At 42.0% G+C, this 20,486-nt stretch overlaps 1 protein-coding gene across 3 annotated transcripts in view; it reads right to left on the bottom strand.

Moving 5' to 3' along the window:
- Positions 1–3,733, bottom strand: part of LOC124114694 — a 46,021-nt gene extending 42,288 nt beyond the window's left edge. For 2 of the 3 annotated variants that reach the window (XM_048390992.1, XM_046475386.2), the window contains exon 1: positions 3,219–3,733. The gene's annotated coding sequence lies outside the window, so the exon portion shown is untranslated. The remainder of the gene's footprint in view (positions 1–3,218) is intronic. The other variant, XM_046475387.2, reaches the window with a different exon arrangement.
- Positions 3,734–20,486: the final 16,753 nt, after the last annotated feature.

Here is a 20,486-nt window from a genome sequence, read left to right on the forward strand (position 1 = left end):
TATCAAACAATTTACTTTCCCGAAGACCGAAAGGGGGTCTTGGATCGTAAAGCAAGAACCACTGGAGCGTGAGCTACGGTAACGGTATAGCGAAACAGCGGTCGCGCTATAGCGCGATAATGGCGCAAACGGTAGCGCTCGGGCTGTGCCCGGGAAACTGCATTGTTGCCGGTCGAGTGCGCCAGATAAACTGCAATGTTGTCGGTCGTTTAATTTCATGTATTATGTATTATACGATTTCGTGACAACAGTGAGGCTGCCATTAAGAATAATAATTTTTAAACGAATGATATCTTTCTGGCACAAATTAACATATCAAATAGGTGTGTATAAGTTTTTATAGCTGTTACTTCAGAGGAACAAGACTATTGCATCAACAAATCCCTTTGTTAGATGTGTCATGGATATACTAGACAGTATTGGATTATCTTATGTATGTGGCGATCCGTCAATTTACACAACAAAGTGGCCAGTGTCAGAAGTAGAGCAAATACTTAAAGATGTCCTTTAGTATTAAAAATGCTAGGTAACCACATGTTATTAACTACCATCTTGTCTGCTATTTGTACATATACATAATAATTTATTTTAATAACCACCTTTTGTGTTTTTTGAGAATAAACTGATTTCTGATTCCGAGTAGACACGAAATATTTACACTCATACCACTGTTGAAAAAAAGGGGGTTTGTCATTGTTTACTTGCCACCGATGTGACGACCACTTTCGAGTCTCGAAACAGTTTGAATAATGTTTTCCTTCACTAAAAGTAACATTGGACGTTATTCCCGTGACGTATACGTTATAAGAGCATTTATGAAAATGCTAAGAAAAGATTTTAACCACCCGTTCTAGCGTTTTCTATAGTAAATACATGCCGTGTCCGCCATGTTTGTTCGTCTAGTGGAGGCCGGCATTGTGCAGTCGTTGCCTGGGTCAGTGTAGCGCCAGCGCAGCATACCCAGAGAACCAGGCTGGAGAAGGACTGGTTCCTGGATAGAGCTGGCCTGTGTCAGACCGGTTGCAAAATTTGGTTCCGCATGAATTTTGATATATGCCCAAATATGGGCATTGTCGACCTTTCTATGCATACGTATTAACAACATGCGCCTGCAATTGTGTTTGCAAACAAAACAGCACCGACGCTCAAGATCCTTTTGGAAAAATTTCTTCAACTTATGGTAATTCAAGCGCCATGTTGTTAGTACGCAGGACACTTATGAGAAAATTTGAAAAGTCACATAAGCGCCGCGCTTTGAACATCGGACCAACTGTCGGTCACTCGCACTGCCGGGATCCCGTCTGTGCAATCAAAATGGTTCGGTTTCCTTGATCTATCAGCTGAATATATATCATGTCCGTACCATTTTGGAAGAGGGAAGTCAGAGTGTTCGCAAAAACATCCATGTTAACTATAAAACCCTATACTGAAGACGTGAAAATCAACAAACTCAAGTCTGCTTGCATGTCAGTGACAGCTTCGAACGAAGGGCAAGGTCACCACCGGAATAAGAAAAGACAACCGTGATATACTCATGGCGTTTTAGGCTAGAGATAAGGAATGTTACTGTTCACATTTGGGATATTTTGGGCCACTTAATCAGGAGTTAGGCATACTTCTACGGAGTTTTCGAATGATTTGTATCGGAAATGTTCACTTTGAGTGATCTGGTAGTGCAGTCGTGAACAAACAACTCCCGAAACAGCCCACAAAATACGCCTCGAAAGGGACACTGAAGGCACAACCGGATCCTCCCAAGTAGGTCTAGATATCTGTCCAGATAGTTTAAACTGACTTCATTTCACCACGCTTATCCTTTTACGTTAACTCGAATTGAAAGTTGCGAAAGTGCTCGGGTGCGTCAGGCTCATAGGGACCCTAGATCTATTGATCGTTAGTTGTAAATGGATAAAGCTCGATTATAGAATGTCTGTTAAAGCTCTATTTATAACGTTTATAGAATGCAAACGGAATTTGATGCGTGTGACTATCTTGCTTGGTTTAATAAAGTGTTTGTAAATATATCTCGCTCTCATCGGATTGCTTCAGTTCTGCCTTGTAGTTGTAAAATGTATATTTTTTTATGAATACAAAGGTAGTCCCTGTGTGACAGAGGTCACGGTTATCCAATTAAAACGACAAAACAAGGTCAACCTTGTACGACACACGTGTGGCGTAAGGATTTAGTATCGCCACGTGGGTAATAATGACTGATCTCACCCAACCGATATCTTTGGAAGCCAAAAACAATTATAATTTGTATTTCGTCTTTGTTGCTAGTGAGATCATATTTAGTCACTTACACACTTACTTACATCCAGGCACTGTCCCTCCTCATCAACCTCATCCACTTCTCAAATGTACCCCCATCGCCAATATTGATCAACTAAATTCCAACACATTTGGGTAAAATTGTCAACCAACGTGATCTCATACAGTGACCCGACAAAGCTGCACTATTTACTAGTGGTCACACTTTATAGGAGGTTCTCCCAGTCAAAGAAGTTGTTGCTGCTATATCAGTATCGTGATCGTCGGAATCTTCAGATACAGTAAACTACGTTCATAACAAACACGCTTATAACGAACTGATGGATATAACGAACTGTTATTTGGTCCATTCCATTTGAAGTATATACGCTTATCTATTTTGTCATGCATATATAGATCTTCAACGCTAGAATATAAGTCTCTATTATCAGCCATCTATTCAATACAGAAACACTTATTATTTTTCCGTTTATTAATGGCCTTAATACCTACATCGAAAATCATCAGATACTATTAAACCCCAGCGCACACTCTGAATCCTTAATTTAAAAAACAATATCTCAAAGGATTGTGAAAAAACACTCTCCATTCTGCTGAATTCATTGTTATTATCATACAACATAAGGCACTATTTGGCTATTTCTGCGTCAAATCAGGTGTCATATTGTTGCTTGTAAGTAGAACTTTGTAGAAATGTACTCCATGAGGGTGTTATAAGAATATAAACATATCTTCTGTGCTCCCATATTAGCAATGATCTAGAAGAGCATAGCGTCCCCACCCTTTCCGACACTTGACATGTCTACCTTCCTTGAATGGCTATCCGCTTGGAAACACCCGACTCCGTACATTTCCTGTAATAGTGTAACAAGTATGGCAGAGTGGTAAATCATATTATAGATATGTTTCCGCAGTCATATTAGAATATACAAATAAACAACACTTACCTATGCGTTTCCAAAGGTGTTATCCTCGGTTCCACGACAGTGACACATGCGGTCAAAGCGGACTGTGTTGACTGGCAAACCCGGTTCAACAAGGCCGGTTGACGCGCAGCACAGAGCCTTTGTATAGACGTCACACAGATGTTACTCTCGGCCCACCCAGTCTATAGACAGAGGAATGATATAATCGGGAACATGTCTGCACGCACAAGTGCTTAATCGACCTCCAAACACGTGTTCTTTATTTCATCGAAGGTAAACCTTGTATAAGGACATTAGATGAAAAATAAAAAAGGTATTGTTTACAAGGTGCCGCCATCTTGTTTTCTAAAACCCGTATTGGTGTTTGTCCTCTTTCTGGAATTCTGAAAGCGTTTCTGAGGGTACGATCCTTAGCCCCCTGTGCTGGTGTATCTAAAAACATATCCAAAGAGGGACGGATGCGGGATACGGTAACGGCGGCTGCCCCACCAAACCCCGTCAGCGTCCAACATTTAACCAACCCTTCTGAAACACTTGCCTGTTGATTATAGGGACGCTTCATCTGGTATAATCGTACAATGAATACAGCGACAACAGAAATCACGAAATACATCTCCTTGTATACCTTAGGGTAATTTATTTACCATTTCAACCATATCATTGATTTAATGTGCAAAATAGTTAATATTCACAAATGTTTCACATCAAGCATAAAGTCAAGTAATCAAGAAACGTTCGCCATCAGGCGAATGAGTCATCTAACATGTGAGGCTCTACCTTTTTGGACTACAACAAGGATGACTTATTTGTTACCAGCGTTCTTTTGAAATCAACAAAGCTTATTATGATTATTAATTGTATGAATGTTAAGACGTGAAACGTTTATGAATAACAGTTTCATTATTTTTGTATCTAAAAGGAAACATAAATCGATTACTTCTTAGGCATGCATAGTTCATGCAATCAAACATTATGAGCCAATGGCCTTTCTAATGAATAAACTGTCTGTATGTCTGTTTGGTAAAAGAAAATATACACCCATGTTTGGCTGAAAGAAACAAGACATGGTTATTGTATGGCGATGTATTTGACACGGGAATCATAAATGATATTGCATGTATCATAACAATGAGTACCTTACAGCAGGTGATGTGCACATCTTTCAAGCCTAGTGATGTTTGTATTCTTTTTTGTCAAATCATTTTTTAAGTGCGCACTTTCTTTTGGCAGATAGTTTATGTGTAAGCGCCCCCTCTTGTCCTTGTACCTGGTGAATTCTGACGATGTGCGTGTATCTGTTCAGGCACGACAATGACTCCTTGTATTACCCGCACGGGAATTCTTTGAACGCAGTGAGTGAGTGAGTGAGTGTGGTTTTACGCCACTTTTAGCAATATTCCAGCAATATCACGGCGGGGGACACCAGAAATGGGCTTCACACATTGTACCCATGTCGGGAATCGAACCCGGGTCTTCGGCGTGACGAGCGAACGTTTTAACCACTAGGCTACCCGACCGCCCCTTTGAACGCAGGAACGTGCTAACAGATTGTATAATACACAACATGACATGACAGACTGAAACAGTACAGAATTTAACAATCATTTAAGAGACAGATACCAATATGGCAATACATATCGTCAACCAGCAGGTAGAGGGCTAAATCCCCCACTTGTTTGCTTCCAGTCATCTTGTCCATGTTAATCACTCTATTGTTTTAGCCATCATGCCTTCTTAATCGTGTGTATGTACACCAATCAGGCTATATACTATAACCTTTTTATATATACTATAACAATCATGCGTGATAAAACTCAATTTTAACCAAAGCTGTGTTGAGACAAACACACTCGCTGACATTGTACAGTGTTACTGACTTCAATGCTATTCTGACTTGAATACGACCCTTTTTATGAATGGTGTGAATACGATCGGTTCATTACCCTGGGTCATTGAGGCAAGGAGTGGTATGTCTGCACAAAGGACACCGCAACTGTTTAAGAGTTTCCTCGCGAAAGGTGACTAGGTCACAATGAAACCATATACAGAATACCACAACGCCTATCCTTAACGCACATATACTCTTCAAAAAAAGAAACGCAATGCGGATATTTTTGGCCATAAAAGCAAAATTAGCGAACCGAGAGGTGCGAAATGAAGAGATTTAATGTGTTATAGTGTCAGTGACAAATTTCCCGGATCAAATATTATTGATTGATTTTTAGAAAGGTTTATAGGTGTTCGGGCAACTAGGCCCATGTACACCTTGCCCATAATAAAGGTTTGCTAATTACCTAGATAGTTCATAGAGTAGTGAAACTGCCACACGCTTTAAAAGCACCACACACTACTTTAAGATTGGCTGACATATTCAACAGAGACCTATGGTCATCATAGATAGCAATAGCATAATTATAGACATTAAAAATGGAGACTGATTTTTTTATCCTTCAAATGAATAATGACTTCATTCCCTTGTAATTGTGATGGTGGAACCTTATTTCACTAAACGACAGTGAGTGAGTGAGTTTAGCACTACCACCTGTAAAACCAAACTGACGATCTTCACGTAGGCAGACATAACCTTCCCAACGGAATTGCTGGTTAGGAGTTAAGAATGTCTCCTGAAGACAAAACATCTGGCTTTGGGTCAAGACTGTTAATACAAACTTTAAATCCTGGACCGATAGCACTTAGTGATCTAGCATCAAGAGAGCCATAAGAAGGATGGATTAAGACTTCCATTGTTGACCCTTAACCATGCTCGTCAGATCATCAGGGGACAATCTTAACCCCAAGAGGGACTGGGCAGCTGACGCTATCGTCTGGAGACCATCAGACTTGAATGCACGAGTAGTGCCAAGATTAGCAACTATACAAATAACAAAGTTGAGAAAATCAACAGGAGAGATATTGTTAAATACAGGTTTGCAAGATGATTCAGGCATGATGTCAACAACAGGATCAGTCTGACATTCAACTTCCAAAGTTTCAGTCTGAGTACTAGCAGTCACCATGACTGGAGAGGACACATTATCTGAAATTGTAATAACCTGAGACAGTGGTTTAGCTGCAGGAGGTGGTTTAGGGACTGCTGGAACCTGAGCGACATCTCAAACTCCACGCACCTGTCGAACAGCCTAAGAATAAGACAACTTAACCCTCCACTCGGACTTTCTGAATCTGGACAGCTTCCTGGTATTTAATGCAACCTTTGTATGCCGCAGAGTGTGCACCACCACAGTTCTTACATTTAAGTGAACTTTCATTGCACTCCTCGTATTTGTGCTTCCCTCCACATTTAGCGCACACATGATGAGTGCTCCTACACTTAGCAGAGACATGCCCAACGGACTGACACTTGAAGCATCGCAGAGCAGGAGGAACATACATCCGGATTGGAAATCTCTGGAAGAAAATGACAACATGATCTGGTAAAGGCTGGCCAGTAAATGTAAGAAGAACAGATTTGGTGGTAACTGTATCAGGCCCACGAGTCAGACGCACAGCAGAGCACATTAGAGGTAACACAGGTTTCAACTCGTCCTCAATTTCATTCATCTCAATATCCAGATCAATACCATAGATGACTCCACGTGTCATTCAGGATTCAGGCTCATGAGGGGTGACAAAATGTTCATCAAGTTCTGTGACTTGCAAAAGTGTTTTGGCAGCCTCAACGGTTTTTGCATTGACACTAACATCTCCCCTGGCCATCCGCTTAACACTGACTATTTCTGTAGTGATCTTAGCCAAGGCTCTAGCCAAAGCACGTTGTGAGAGGGTCGTTGAACCATCATCATATTCATCTACATCGGCTTTGAAGATAACAGTGGTTGATTTGACCCGCGCTGGCTCATCAAATACAAAAGTAAAATCAGATCATCCAGTAGGAGGAACAGTATTTGGTTGCTTGGCAACACAGGCTTTTTTAGAAGTACCATCTGGAATACGGCCGATTCACTTCCTCCCTGAAGCCACCACTTTAAATCCTTCCTGACATTCAATTCTGTTGTCAGCCATTGCCGAGGACAATCCCCAACAACTGACAATCAGCAAACACCAAATAGAAATTAAAAGTTTGAATGCACTCCAACACAAGAGAAATCAAAAGCCAAAAAAACCAAAGAGGAAGTATCATAAACAATCAAGTGTGGTGTATAACACTAGACAAGTTGCTGAGAAGCAAAAGACGTCCGAACTCGACGGCAGTCAAGACCGAACTCTTCCCGGATCAAAATGATCACAACAAGGACATGCAAAGCATTAGTCGGGGAACACGTACGATTCGGAAAAACGCACCCAGTACATTAACAAAAGGGCCATGGAGCTGCACGCACTGCACGTGCAGCAGCACTATGAACGGTATTTAATTGCAGGGATTTCGATTGCCTCTACGTCAATCGAACAGTGACATTTCAACAACATGCCAAGATTAACAGAAGAGCAAAGACACAACGTCATAGGCCGCTTTCAGGCAGGGGAATCCCGATCAGCTGTAGCCAGGGTTTTCAATGTAGCGCCCAGCACCATCACAAGGCTATGGGATCGGTTACAATAGCATGGGTCAACACGTTATCGGCCAAGGTCGGGACGACCAAGAGTAACCACCCCCGCCCAAAATAGCTACATCCGACTGCGCCACCTACGTGAAAGAACGTGCACAGCCACCTCAACCGCATCCCAAATACTTATTAAAAGATAAACTTCATTCTTTATTTGAAACTTAGATTATGGCATTAGTTTTGGTGGAATGTGCACAATCTAAAAGAAATTGTCATATGATGATACCTTCCCTGTTTGACGTTATTTTTAGACATTGAGGAATTCCCCTAAAGTAGTTCTGTATGTCTCCGCCAGATTGACAACGTAATCACGTGACATAATGACGTTCATCGGGAAATGAAAGACAGTCAGCTTGGTAGTGTTCACCTAGGCGAGGTCACCCGTTAGTATCAATATATATTATTGAAAGGCATTTAGAAGTGATACACATAAGGAAGAGAATTTATGGAAGTCAACTTTTGTATTATAAGGAACACAACGTTTCGGAGCACATGTATATGCTTACTCTTTCATCACCTGATGAAAGAGTAAGTATATACTCCGAAACGTTTTTAAACCTATCATGATCAAACAATGAGAAAGTGTGTGTACTTTTTAAACATGAGGTATATGTCACTGCCAAAACCTGCTTTTTAATATTACAACGTAGAAAACTATTGCTATATGGGTTAACCGTTTGTATCTGTATATATCATCCAGTTCTGTGTGTCGTCTCTCAGAACTTTATATGAGTTGCGCTGTATTATTAATTTTATGTATAAACGTCTAGTTTATGCATGTTTTTTAATTATGTACAGCGGTGAGACGAAAATAAAATATCTATCTGTCTTGGGTTAACGGTCGCGTTAAAGAGTATTGCACTTATATAGCGCCATGCATGCACGTGTGTGTGTGTGTGTGTCTGTGTGTCTGTGTGTGTCTGTGTCTGTGTGTGTCTGTCTGTGTCTGTATCTGTCTGTGTCTGTGTGTTTGTGTGTCCGTGTCTGTGTGTGGCTGCTTGTACTAGCCTGGACTAAAGCCGATTTTATAGTGTTAGCCCACTGAGACACCTCCCACAGTTTAACATAAATACCACACTCAGACACAGCATACTTACTTCGAGCCGACCAGTCAGGGTAACAGCACTTTAACGTCTTTTGGTGAAAAGCGGCCGGGGATCGAACCCCCGACATTCCGCTCTCCGGGCAGACGCTCTACCACCAGATCACGGAGGCGGTCAGAAATCGTACAATGGACTATGCTTTAGTACAAATTTCTTATGATTATGTCAATATTTTTGTCATTGTTTTATATTTTACGGGGACATCATAGCTCGGATTCTTCATAAACAGTTTCAGGGAAACAGATGTTGTACTTTCATGAGATGTCTAAAGTTTAAAAAGTTAACGACGGACGGACAATCGGACGACGGACAACTCTCCAGGAGAAAGTATATACTCGCTTTGTTGTCATTCCAAACATGATGATACCTGTTCCCGATCACACTGGTCACGCGGTTGTTGATAACGTGACTGCAATCTACAAGTGAGTGGCAGGTGCTCCGACTCTGACCTGTAAATGACATCACAATGGCAACAAAATGTAAACAAACTAGTTGTTGACATTATATAATCTTGTTTACTTGTTCATCTGCACTAATGAATGTGAAGTCCACCTAGCCGGCGTCAGCACAATGACTAATAAATGTTGAGATTCGCGACACTGCAGAACTTCAGCAATACTTTCCCCATCGAATTTACGTCTTCGTCACGTGCATAACGTTTTCAGTTAACATTTTTACCACGATCAGAAATATTATCAATTCATGGTCGATGCGCAATAGCATCATCAACCGATTCTTGGCCTGTTGAAATCCCCACCAAGCGTGTAAATATCTCCATATTAATACAATAAATTCCGGATTGTCAAATGCAATTTTGGTATGATAACTATTCTCACCTCAGCGAATATAGTGATGTAGCTCATTCAACAATATAACACACAGTGGCCTTACAACATCAGTTCTTATCAGGAGGACACAATATAACTTTCTAAACCCCTAAACGTCCCCAGATTAATAAAACAAAAACAAAAAAACTTATGAACGTATTTAAATGTACATATTAGAGACAAAACCATTTTCAAAAGCAAAATAAATCTCCCCCAAGTAGTGATGATGCCAGGTGCTCGCGAAAACTTGAGCTGACTGACTGATATAGAAGATTTCACGTGCGCTTTCCGACTGCAGCGTATTTCGCACACGGGCCTGGCCGGACCATTTAGTGTATTCCTAGAAGGGTGAAAGTGGTGTGTGCAACCCAAGAGGGGGTTTTTAGGGGCTGCTTATATTGATTTTTTGAAATTTTTAAATTTGGAATAAAATAAAACTTGAGCGTATCCAGGCCCGCTTTATTTTTTAATCAATATTTTACCCTTGGGCCATGGGCAATATCGATTTGTCTTCGATCAGTCGTAACACCCCTAGGGATAAACAATATTCACTGTGTCATAAATAAACAATCTGTCTGTCTGTCTGTCTGTCTGTGTCATGTTGTGTATTGTTCAGCGATATGGGTGAGTAACTACACCCAGGGACACCACAAGCATCCCTTGCCTGATACCTGGACAATGGGCGGTAAGAGTTTAATCACCTTGTTCGCCGAGCAGCAGCAACTAACACTGTTCACTTAACATGGCAATGTAGCTTCGACACTGGCTACTTGTTGTATAAGGACTATGTTTGTTCGGTAAAATAATGTACGTTATCGCTTTGCCTAACAAAATAAAAAGTATTGAACAATAATTCAGTGGATATTTTGATTAATCAGTTGTTGGACTTAGATGAAGGAGAAGGGCCAGAAACGAACTCTCACTGGAAGTAACTGTTGTTGGTTGTGGGAGTTGTGTTATTGATAGTCGTTAGTGTACTGTTGTATGTAAAAAAAGAAACACCCTGTCTAGACAAAAGAGAACGTGGTGGGGGAAGTGCCGCGGTCGCATCTGAGTTCGAGATGGTGTCGGTTGAAACCGAGGGCGAGGATCCCGCCTCAAAAGGAAGAGTCCCCTCTGCACCCCCCATGATGAACACTGGTCCACAGACAGAGCACACACTGAAAGACGAAAGTAGGCCATTCGCAGCCATCCGACGCTTTTACCCGATGTTTGACCGGCCAACTGCCCCGTGAAAGACAGGACCATGACGTTCGCCCAGGTGTGAAGTCACTGAACCATATCTTGGAGAAAGTAAAATTACCCCAAACAAAGAAGTGCACATTGACTAACTGGGATAAATGCCATCCACGCACCAGGCCTTGGGAAGACTAAGTGCCCCCTTAAAGCATGGTGACTAACCATGTGGCGAGTACCGGAGGACACGACTGTGGTTATGCCCATCGTCAAATGTCAATGTCCTATTACAACATATGGCATTGACATTTGAAGATGGGCATATCATTACCCGTGTCACACTCACTTTGATAAGGATTGCAATGTGAGGCCTAGCGTCATCGTTCGGTAAGATACCCGTGAAGATCCGGGGTAGAATAGATCTTCAGCAACCCATACTTGCCGAAGGAGGCGCCTATGCTTGTTGTAAGAGGCGACTAACGGGATCGGGTGGTCAGGCTCACTGACTTGGTTGATGCATGTCATCGTATCCCAATTGCGTGGATCAATGCCCATGATGTCAATCAATGGATTGTCTGGTCCAGACTCGATTATTTACTGACCGCCGTCATATAACTGGAATATTGCTGAGTGCGGCGTTAAACAACAAACAAACAAACAAACAAACACTAAAGCGCACTTCAGTTCTCCCTGACCATCTCCGAGATTAGTTTTGTATCCTGAAAATCGTCAGGCCTTGTCGTTATTCTGCCTCGAGTCTGCCATTGTATTGGTAATAACAAATAAACCCGCCCACAAATCTATTCGTCCAGCTGTGGCGATCGCCGATTCACAATACATCACAATACACCTACATTACCCAGTGAAACATAAAACCGGTTTACCCAGTGGACGCATTTCTAAGCATTTGGGCTTTCACCGTCGAATTACTTCATGTAAAAAAGAAAAGTATACTCGATTTAATAGCTTTGGGCGGCTGGTTTTGTAAGTAACTAATGTCGTCATATCTTTTGTAAAAAGAAGGGGGAGGTGGTGTAGCATAGTGGTTAAAGGGTTGGCGCGTTACGCCGAAGGCCCGGGTTCGATTCCTCACATGGGTACAATGTGTGAAGCCCATTTTCTGGCGTCCCCCGCCGTGATATTGCTGGATATTGCTAAGACTGGCCTAAAACCACACTCACTCACTGTATAAAGAAGAGTAAGACAATGTGATGGGTACAATACTCACACTGTTTCGCATTTTCAGCAGCAAAAATATTTATCAAGAAGCTGTTAGATATCAGGTTTTTACAAGCAGTCGATAAAGGATCCCTCGCTGATTAGGATCTTGTTTACTTAAGAAATTCATTGGCTATGTTAAAATGTAGATGATTTACCCTAAAGCCTTCTGTATCGTAGGCACTTTGGTAGGGTATAGGTTTATGAGGGATTTAATGTGTGTTTCATATATTCCATGAGTTAAGTAAGTTAACTATTTCTATCAGTGTAGTCAATACAAATTAGATTACATCTGCTGGGCTATAAAATGTATTATTACCATGGCAAGCAGCACGGAGTCATGGGCGGGTCAACGGCTTGTAATTAACTAATGATAATAATAATAATAATATAGTTTATTAATGTGTCATGTGTACATAATACACCTGGCCATTACTTGCCTAAAAGACACCTAAAATTATACAATCAATAAAATACATAAATAAAACATTATAACTAATAATATCTTCATATGTATACAGCAAACCCCAGCACACACCCATATACGCCCTAAGTCACACCGTCATGCATATACTTTAATCCAGTCATTCTGTTTATCCCCAATCCCCTTGGTCAGTCTGTCATATTTCAAAAAAAAATTTAACGCTGGAGAATGGCCGGTTGGTCACTGAAGCTTAACATTGTGGATGATGTGCGGGATACTACAGACTGGCCAGAGAGGTATCGTATTCAATACGTGGCAGCTGATCAGTGATTGACTGGTAGTTAAAGTTGGAATGCTATGTGTCAGTGCTTTTATAACACGATTTAGTGTTGTGGACCCACTGATGGACTCCTGTGATTAAAGGAAAGAAATCCCAACCAATTCAGTCCGTAAAAGCTGCTATAATACACGTTAGCTCCTTCCGAAGTCCGAACTGGAATTGTTATTTTGTGATATGAACTGTGATTCACGTTTTTCATTTCCTTGTTGGGGGGCACGGGTGTCCCCGACGTCTAAGGTGCTGCAATACGCTGTGCAGATTTCCGTCCCTTTGGCACACCAGAAAGCTATGATTGTTTGTTCGAATCCCGATTCGCGCCGATTATGTTTCTAGGTTTGCCAGCACCATACCCGTGTTTGGGGGTTTCACCGAGGTGGTAAACATCTGAGACCTGCATCACTTCGAGCTTTCGTCACACATTAAGCTGACACGCTGCGCTATAACTGGAATACTGTTAAAAGCGGCGTTAAACCCAACTCACCGACTCACTCTTTTCCTTGTGCTGTTCTTCCTGACTGCTTCTCCGTGAACACAACAAACATGACAAACAGCAGAACAAAACGCAAATTATCATGGGTTGGTAGTAAAATTATACATTTTGTATGTGCATGCATACATCCAGTCTACATGGTCAAGTGAATAACTCTTACTTCTGAAAACTTCTGTGTGTGTGTGTGTGTGCGTGTGCGTGTGCGTGTGCGTGTGTGTGTGTGTGTGTGTGTGTGTGTGTGCGTGTGTGTGTGTGTGCTGCTTGTGTGGCTGCTTGTGCTAGTCTGGACAGATGCCGAATAATAGTGCTAGCACTCTGAGGTGAGGTGAAATGGGGTTTTATATAGCTACGTGCATGTACATGTGTGTTTGTGTGGCTGCTTGTACTAGTCCGGACTGATGCCACACTGAGATACCATGCCGCAATTTAACATGAATACCCCACTCAGACAAAGTATACTGACTCCGAGCCGACCAGTCCTTGTTTTAGCCCCTTAATGTCGAGCGCCAGACAGGGTAAAACAAGTACCATCTTTTAACGTCTTTTGGTATGACGCTGCCGGGGATCGAACCCCGGACCTTTCGCTCTCCGGGCGGACGCTCTACCACTAGACCACGGAGGCGGTCGCTTGCCCTCTGAGATACCATGCCGCAGTTTAATATGAATATCCCAGACAGACACAGTATACTGTCTCCGAGCCGACCAGTCCTTGTTTGAGCCCCTTAATGCCGAGCGCCAGACAGGGTAACAACAAGTACCATATTTTAACGCCTATTGGTATGTCGCGGCCGGGGACCGAACCCCGGACCTACTGCCCTCCGGGCGGACGTTCTACCACTAGGCCACGTCGCCCATGTGACGTTGTAAATGAATACACATACGGCTGAAGGCGATGTACACACACCTATGAACGTGTATACTTATGAAGTATATTTTTCAGTACAATGCCGTCGCACATGTCACTTCACTACAACCATCTTCTCGAGGCAAGCGTGTCCACTGGCCTATACCAAAGCCTACACGATTCTGATAAAGAGGCTAGTGGACGCACTTGCCTCGGGAAGATGCACTGCAACCCGTGTCTTATCTCTTCGCTACCCTGGTTACATAGACACACTGGCCGCCTCCGTGGTCTAGTGGTAGAGCGTCCTAGAGCGGAAGGTACGGGGTTCGATCCCCGGCCGCGTCATACCAAAAGACGTAAATGATGGTACTTATTGTTACCCTGTCTGGCGCTCGGCATTAAAACAAGGACTGGTCGGCTCGGCGTCAGTATACTGTGTCTGAGTGGGGTATTCATGTTAAACTGCGGTATGGTATCTCAGTGGGCTAGCACTATAAATCGGCATCAGTCCGGACTAGTACACGCAGCCACACACACGTGCATGCACGTTGCTACATACGAGGGCTGGCTGAAAAGTTCTAAGCCTAACTGTGAAAGACCCGAACCAAGTCACACACACACACGAGCATGCACGTCGCTTTATAAGTGCAATAATCTTGGACGCGACGTTAAACCCAATTTCACCTCACATACACACACTGCGAGGTTACAGTGCAGAATAGATGTTATCAGCAATGAAACTATTTCTTGGCTTCCACTGACTTTGGTTTCCTATTGTACAGCAATGAAGACAAAGCTACAGTAACTTGGCATGGTACGTTTTGTGAATGTGACATGGGTTGATCCAAAAATGGCATCGTGGTTTAGAAGCCATGTGTGTGGTGTTCTTTTTTGTGTTGTTTAACGTCAGCTACATGACGGCGGTATGTGAGTAATTGAGTCGGAACTAGATAATCCTGTGAGTGATATCATGAGCATCGATCAACACAATTGGGATATGATGACATGCCACATCAACCACGTCAGCGAGTCTGACCACCCGATCCCGTAAGTCGCCTCTTACGACAAACATAGTCGCCTCGTACGTAGCGTGGGTTGCTAAAGATCTATTCTAACCCGGATCTTCAAGGGTTATGTGTTGATTAAGGAAGGTGAACTGAAGGGTCCAGATATAGTTTTTGTTTGGGGACCTCAAAGGGATATGGTACGTACATGGGCTCACTTTGATTCAGTATTGACAGTGCCACTTTACATTTAAGTAATGTACACCGGTTCGCCAATAGCACTCCATAATGTCTCGAAATTGAGTTGCTATGGTTAATCATAATATGGTGAATAATGATTTGAAAAGTACCATATTCGACGTAATTAGCGCCCAGGGCGCTCTCAAAATTGGAAATAGGGGGCTCTTATTAGAATAATATTTTGGTGAAGAAAAAACAGATTTGAAAGATAAATTTCGTGGTTTATGCTGACAGCCTGAAATGTTTATGTACGACAGATATATTTTTCTAGAATTTAATTGCCCATGATTAAGGGTGCATATAACACACGAGTGCGTATTATACACGAATAAATAAGTCTTGTGTACAGTGATCAATCGGAAGGGGTGCCAATTGGGATTTTTCACTAGCCAATATATTAGCAAATATCGCCGTGGGCGCTTATTGGAGCGGGGCGCTTATTGCGTCGAGTACGGTATGTCAGTGCTGATCTAATGTTATTTGCATGAGACAGAATCAATATATGTTTTCGAGAGACCATTTTTTCCCAAGTCCCAAGGCAGTGTCATCAATAAACGTCGGAATATGTCAACAAACACATCCCACTCTGGCGATATTCTAGTCAATATTTTATATTAAATATTTCTTGAATAGAAAGGCAATGGTGATATGCACAGATCAATCAGCCTACTTATACGACATTTATTCTTGTAGTATGAAAAAAAAAACAGCAGCAACTTTCAGCATGTAGGTAAAATATTATTAATAACCAGCATTAGTATTACAAAAGTGTGTGTCAATACTTTACCGTTATGGAAAAGAGGAAAACAATCTAAACAGGACAACAATATTTATTCTGACACAAAAAAACAGATAATTCTTCAAGATTCGCTTGGCAGTTTTAGAACATTGGAAAAATGTTTTGGTGTGATGTCAATGTACCTTATAGAAGCGTAAATGTATTTTGCAAGAGGTAAGGTGAGTTGAAATGGGGTTTAACGTCGCGTCCAAGATTATTGCACTTACGAGGGCTGGCTGAAAAGTTCTATACCTAAGTGGGATATCTCAATCGGATTGAAACAAACTTTTGCCACCAACAAGTACAATCATTTAATGAATCATAGACATAAGAACTGCAACTGTAGTGTTATTACTGTCTTTGTACCAGAACATCTTGTAAACCTACTCATTGAAATCAACAGAAATGGACAAAACTGGCTATAGGGCAGTCATCAAGTACCTGCAACTGAAATGGCTAACTCCAACACAGTTTAAATATACATGCTGACATGGTCTCCACTTTAGGGGATGATGCCCCTTCCTTTCCACTGTAAAGAAGTGGGCTGTGGAATTCAAGCGTGGCAGAGAGAGCCTTGACGATATCGTCCTTGCGACTTCAGCTACGGACGTTCCCGTCTGCAACATGCCGATGGCACGTTCACGTTGCACATTCGAAAGGCGTGTCATGACAAATGGCCGTAAAGACTTTTGTTTTTTTATGTTTTCTTTTTTTGTTAATGCCTGCTAACAAGTATGGCTGGAAACAAGTGCGGTATTATGGCCACGTGACCAGTTGCACGTTAAAAACCACTTTTGCCACTATAGTGCTGTGCATATGATTTTGATCGACTCACCTGCACAAAAACGGGTGTTATCTGAAAACAATACGTGGCCATTACTGTTTGAATACACAATAAGGGCCCACAATGATAACTGGTCAAAATGTTAAAATTTTAGGAATGTGAAGTTTTTAATTTGGTTCAGTATATATGGAATACTGTAAGGGACATTCTCGCGATCTCGCATTCTCGCGATCTCGACCTTTGGAAACGAGCTAAATATTCCCAAAACACGAGAATGCGAGATCGCGAGAACGCGAGATTTGGCCAAAATATCGCGTTCTCGCGATCTCACATTCTCATGTTTTTGGTTCTTGGCACTTTTTGTCAAAAGTCGACAACGCGAGAATGCGTCATTTGAACATGATGCAAAATCTCGCAATCTCGTAATCTCGACTTGTCAAATTAGGCTACAAAAACACGAAATCACGAGAACGCGAGAATGCGACATTTCATTTTCTCGCGATCTCGCGTTCGCGCTGTCCTTGCGCATGCGTAATGTCACAAGGTCAGGGCGCATGCGCACGTTAGTAGTTCGGTGGTCATGCTCCTTTCATGCTCTTCATTCTCCAAGCAGCATTTAGCAAAATTATGAGTGAGTGAGTGAGTATGGTTTTAGGCCGCTTTTAGCAATATTCCAGCAATTTCACAGCGGGGAACACCAGAAATGGGCTTCACACATTGTACCCATGTCGGGAATCGAACCCGGGTTTTCGGCGTGACGAGCTAACGCTTTAACCACTAGGCTACCCTACAGCCCCAGCAAAATTATGACTTGAGCCTGGAAGTGCTATGTAATTTACATACACAAAGTCCCATGTAGAGTAGAGTCCTCTCCCTTTGGTACAGTTTCCTATGTACTTTAAATTAAAATCCTCAACATGCTCAAGATAACTTAACAAAAGAAATTGTTTACATGAATTTCCAGTGATAGTGAAAACATTAAAGTGTGAGGAAACTGGAAACAAAATATCACTGTCAGTGAGAGAGTAAATATTGCTTAAAGCCACATCAGCAGTATTGCAGCAATTCGTGGCGACACCATCAGTCATAGAAATAATCACAGGCCTTGACATCCACATGATGGGCATGCTTATAGTGGAAAAGTACCCCCGATATCCAGCCTGAGGGACCGGCATGGCTCTGAATAAGTGAGTGAGTTTGGCTTAACAGCGAATTGCGACGCCTCAGACGACTGAGCCACTAGATGACTGTTTTGGTAATAGGCCGAAAAACGCGAGGACGCGACATTGGTCAAGTGTCGCACTCTCTCGTTCTCGCGTTTTTGAAAATAGTTGCCTGTAACTGTAAAGGCAATTGGCACAAAAGCACGACTCTCGTTCTCGCGTTTTTGAAAATAGTTGCCTATAACTGTAAAGGCAATTGGCACAAAAGCACGAGAACGCGAGAACGAGAGATCGTGCGATCGCGACATTGATCAAGTGTCGCGATCTCGCGTTTTTGAAAATAGTTGCACATAACTGTATAGGCAATTGACACAAAAGCACGAGAACGCGAGATCACGACATTGGTCAAGTGTCGCGATCTCGCGTTCTCGCGTTTTTGAAAATAGTTGCCAATAACTGTATAGGCAATTGACACAAAAGCACGAGAACGCGAGATCGCGCCATTGGTCAAGTGTCGCGATCTCGCCTTCTCGTGTTTTTCAAAATAGTTGCATATATCTGTATAGGCAATTGGCACAAAGGCACGAGGACGCGAGATCGCGAGATCGCGAGATCGCGACATTGGTCAAGTGTGGCTATCTCGTGTTCTCACGTTTTTGAAAATAGTTGCATGTGACTGTATAGGCAATTGGCACAAAAGCACGAGAACGCGAGATCGCGCTATTGGTCAAGTGTCGCAATCTCGCGTTTTCAAACACAGTTATTTTTAATTGTATAGGCAATTTGGATGAAAGCACGAGAACGCGAGATCACGACATTGGTCAAGTGTTGCAATCTCGCGTTTTTGAAAATAGTTGCACATAACTGTATAGGCAATTGACACAAAAGCACTAGAACGCGAGATCCCGACATTGGTCAAGTGTTGCAATCTCGCGTTCTCGCAGTTTTTTTAATGGTTACATATGACGGTTTGAGTGGAACAGCGCTAGCCAATCAGAATTCGCGTAGGAATTGTGATATTATAATAAACATTTTCCCGCAATTAATTATGAAAATGTCGAATCGTGTAAAAAATGGGCAAAGGGATGTATTGTTACTTGCACACCGGATATGAATAATACATAAATAGTAAAAATAATAATAATAACTGACTACCCAAAAGAAGTTTTTAAAAAACGAATTGTTCATATGAATATAGTTAATCCCCATAGCCCATCCTTTATATATCCAGGGCTGGCATTCCGGTAAAACCTATAGAAATCCCTGGACCCATTCGCGAGGTCTTCGCAATCTTAAATTACCTAACCATGCCAGATTAACTATATGTATACTCACATGAAAAAAGCGGGTGTTCTTTAACTTCTTTTGAGTCATATGTTATGTAGGGGCGGTCGGGTAGCCTAGTGGTTATAGCGTTCGCTCGTCACGCCAAAGACCCGGGTTCGATTCCCGACATGGGTACAATGTGTGAAGCCCATTTCTGGTGTCCCCCGCCGTGATATTGCTGGAATATTGCTAAAAGCGGCGTAAAACCATACTCACTCACTCACTCATATGTTATGTATGGAGACAATTCTCAGAAAGTTTGGAAACATTTGATTTTGCAGGTTCAGGGGGGTAAGATTTGGAAGACATGTGCCCCAATCTAAGTAAAATCTTGAAACAAATAACATGAAATGTCCATCACCGGAAACAAAAGACATGACAAGAAGTTGCGGAACAACAGGGCAAAACACGTCTTTAAAAGTGAATAGTTACTGAATGATGTGCCCTTTGTCATTGGGCTTATGACCTTGGGTTGTTTGTGGTTTCTGGTGATCAACTGTCTACATACATATCAACAATTTGAACAGCATCGGTCTACTCATCAATAAGATTGTTTTTGTCGCAACAATCGTCGGAATAATACAAATGACAATATCAACAACAGTAATAATAATAAATTGAACTTGTTATTTTTAGGACAATGTACGTCGTTTTTTCCCGTGTATGGCAATGGACGAAAAAACGACGTTTTTTACGTTTTCTAACCATCGTTTTACCGTCTAGAGTCTGTCGTTATTTGGCATCGGAATTTACTGCAGGGGAATGATTTCACCAAGCTTCTCCCTTTGCTTGATTGACATTGTCAGTCGAGCTTCAGCGTGCTCTGAAATTTCTATTTGTCAACCTATCATTGGCCAAATCTCGCGTGTTAGAGTTTGGCGCTGTATACGTGGCTCCTAGTGGAAGGAATGAATTCTACCGGTAGAATTCTACGCAGATTGTTTTCAACTTTCTCAAATTTGCCATTTCAGGCTCTCGTCACTTCGCGGATTGTTTCCAGTACGTAA

The sequence above is a fragment of the Haliotis rufescens genome, unplaced genomic scaffold (genome assembly GCF_023055435.1).
Source record: "Haliotis rufescens isolate VD_foot unplaced genomic scaffold, xgHalRufe1.0.p SCAF_10, whole genome shotgun sequence".
Lineage (NCBI taxonomy): Eukaryota > Metazoa > Mollusca > Gastropoda > Lepetellida > Haliotidae > Haliotis > Haliotis rufescens.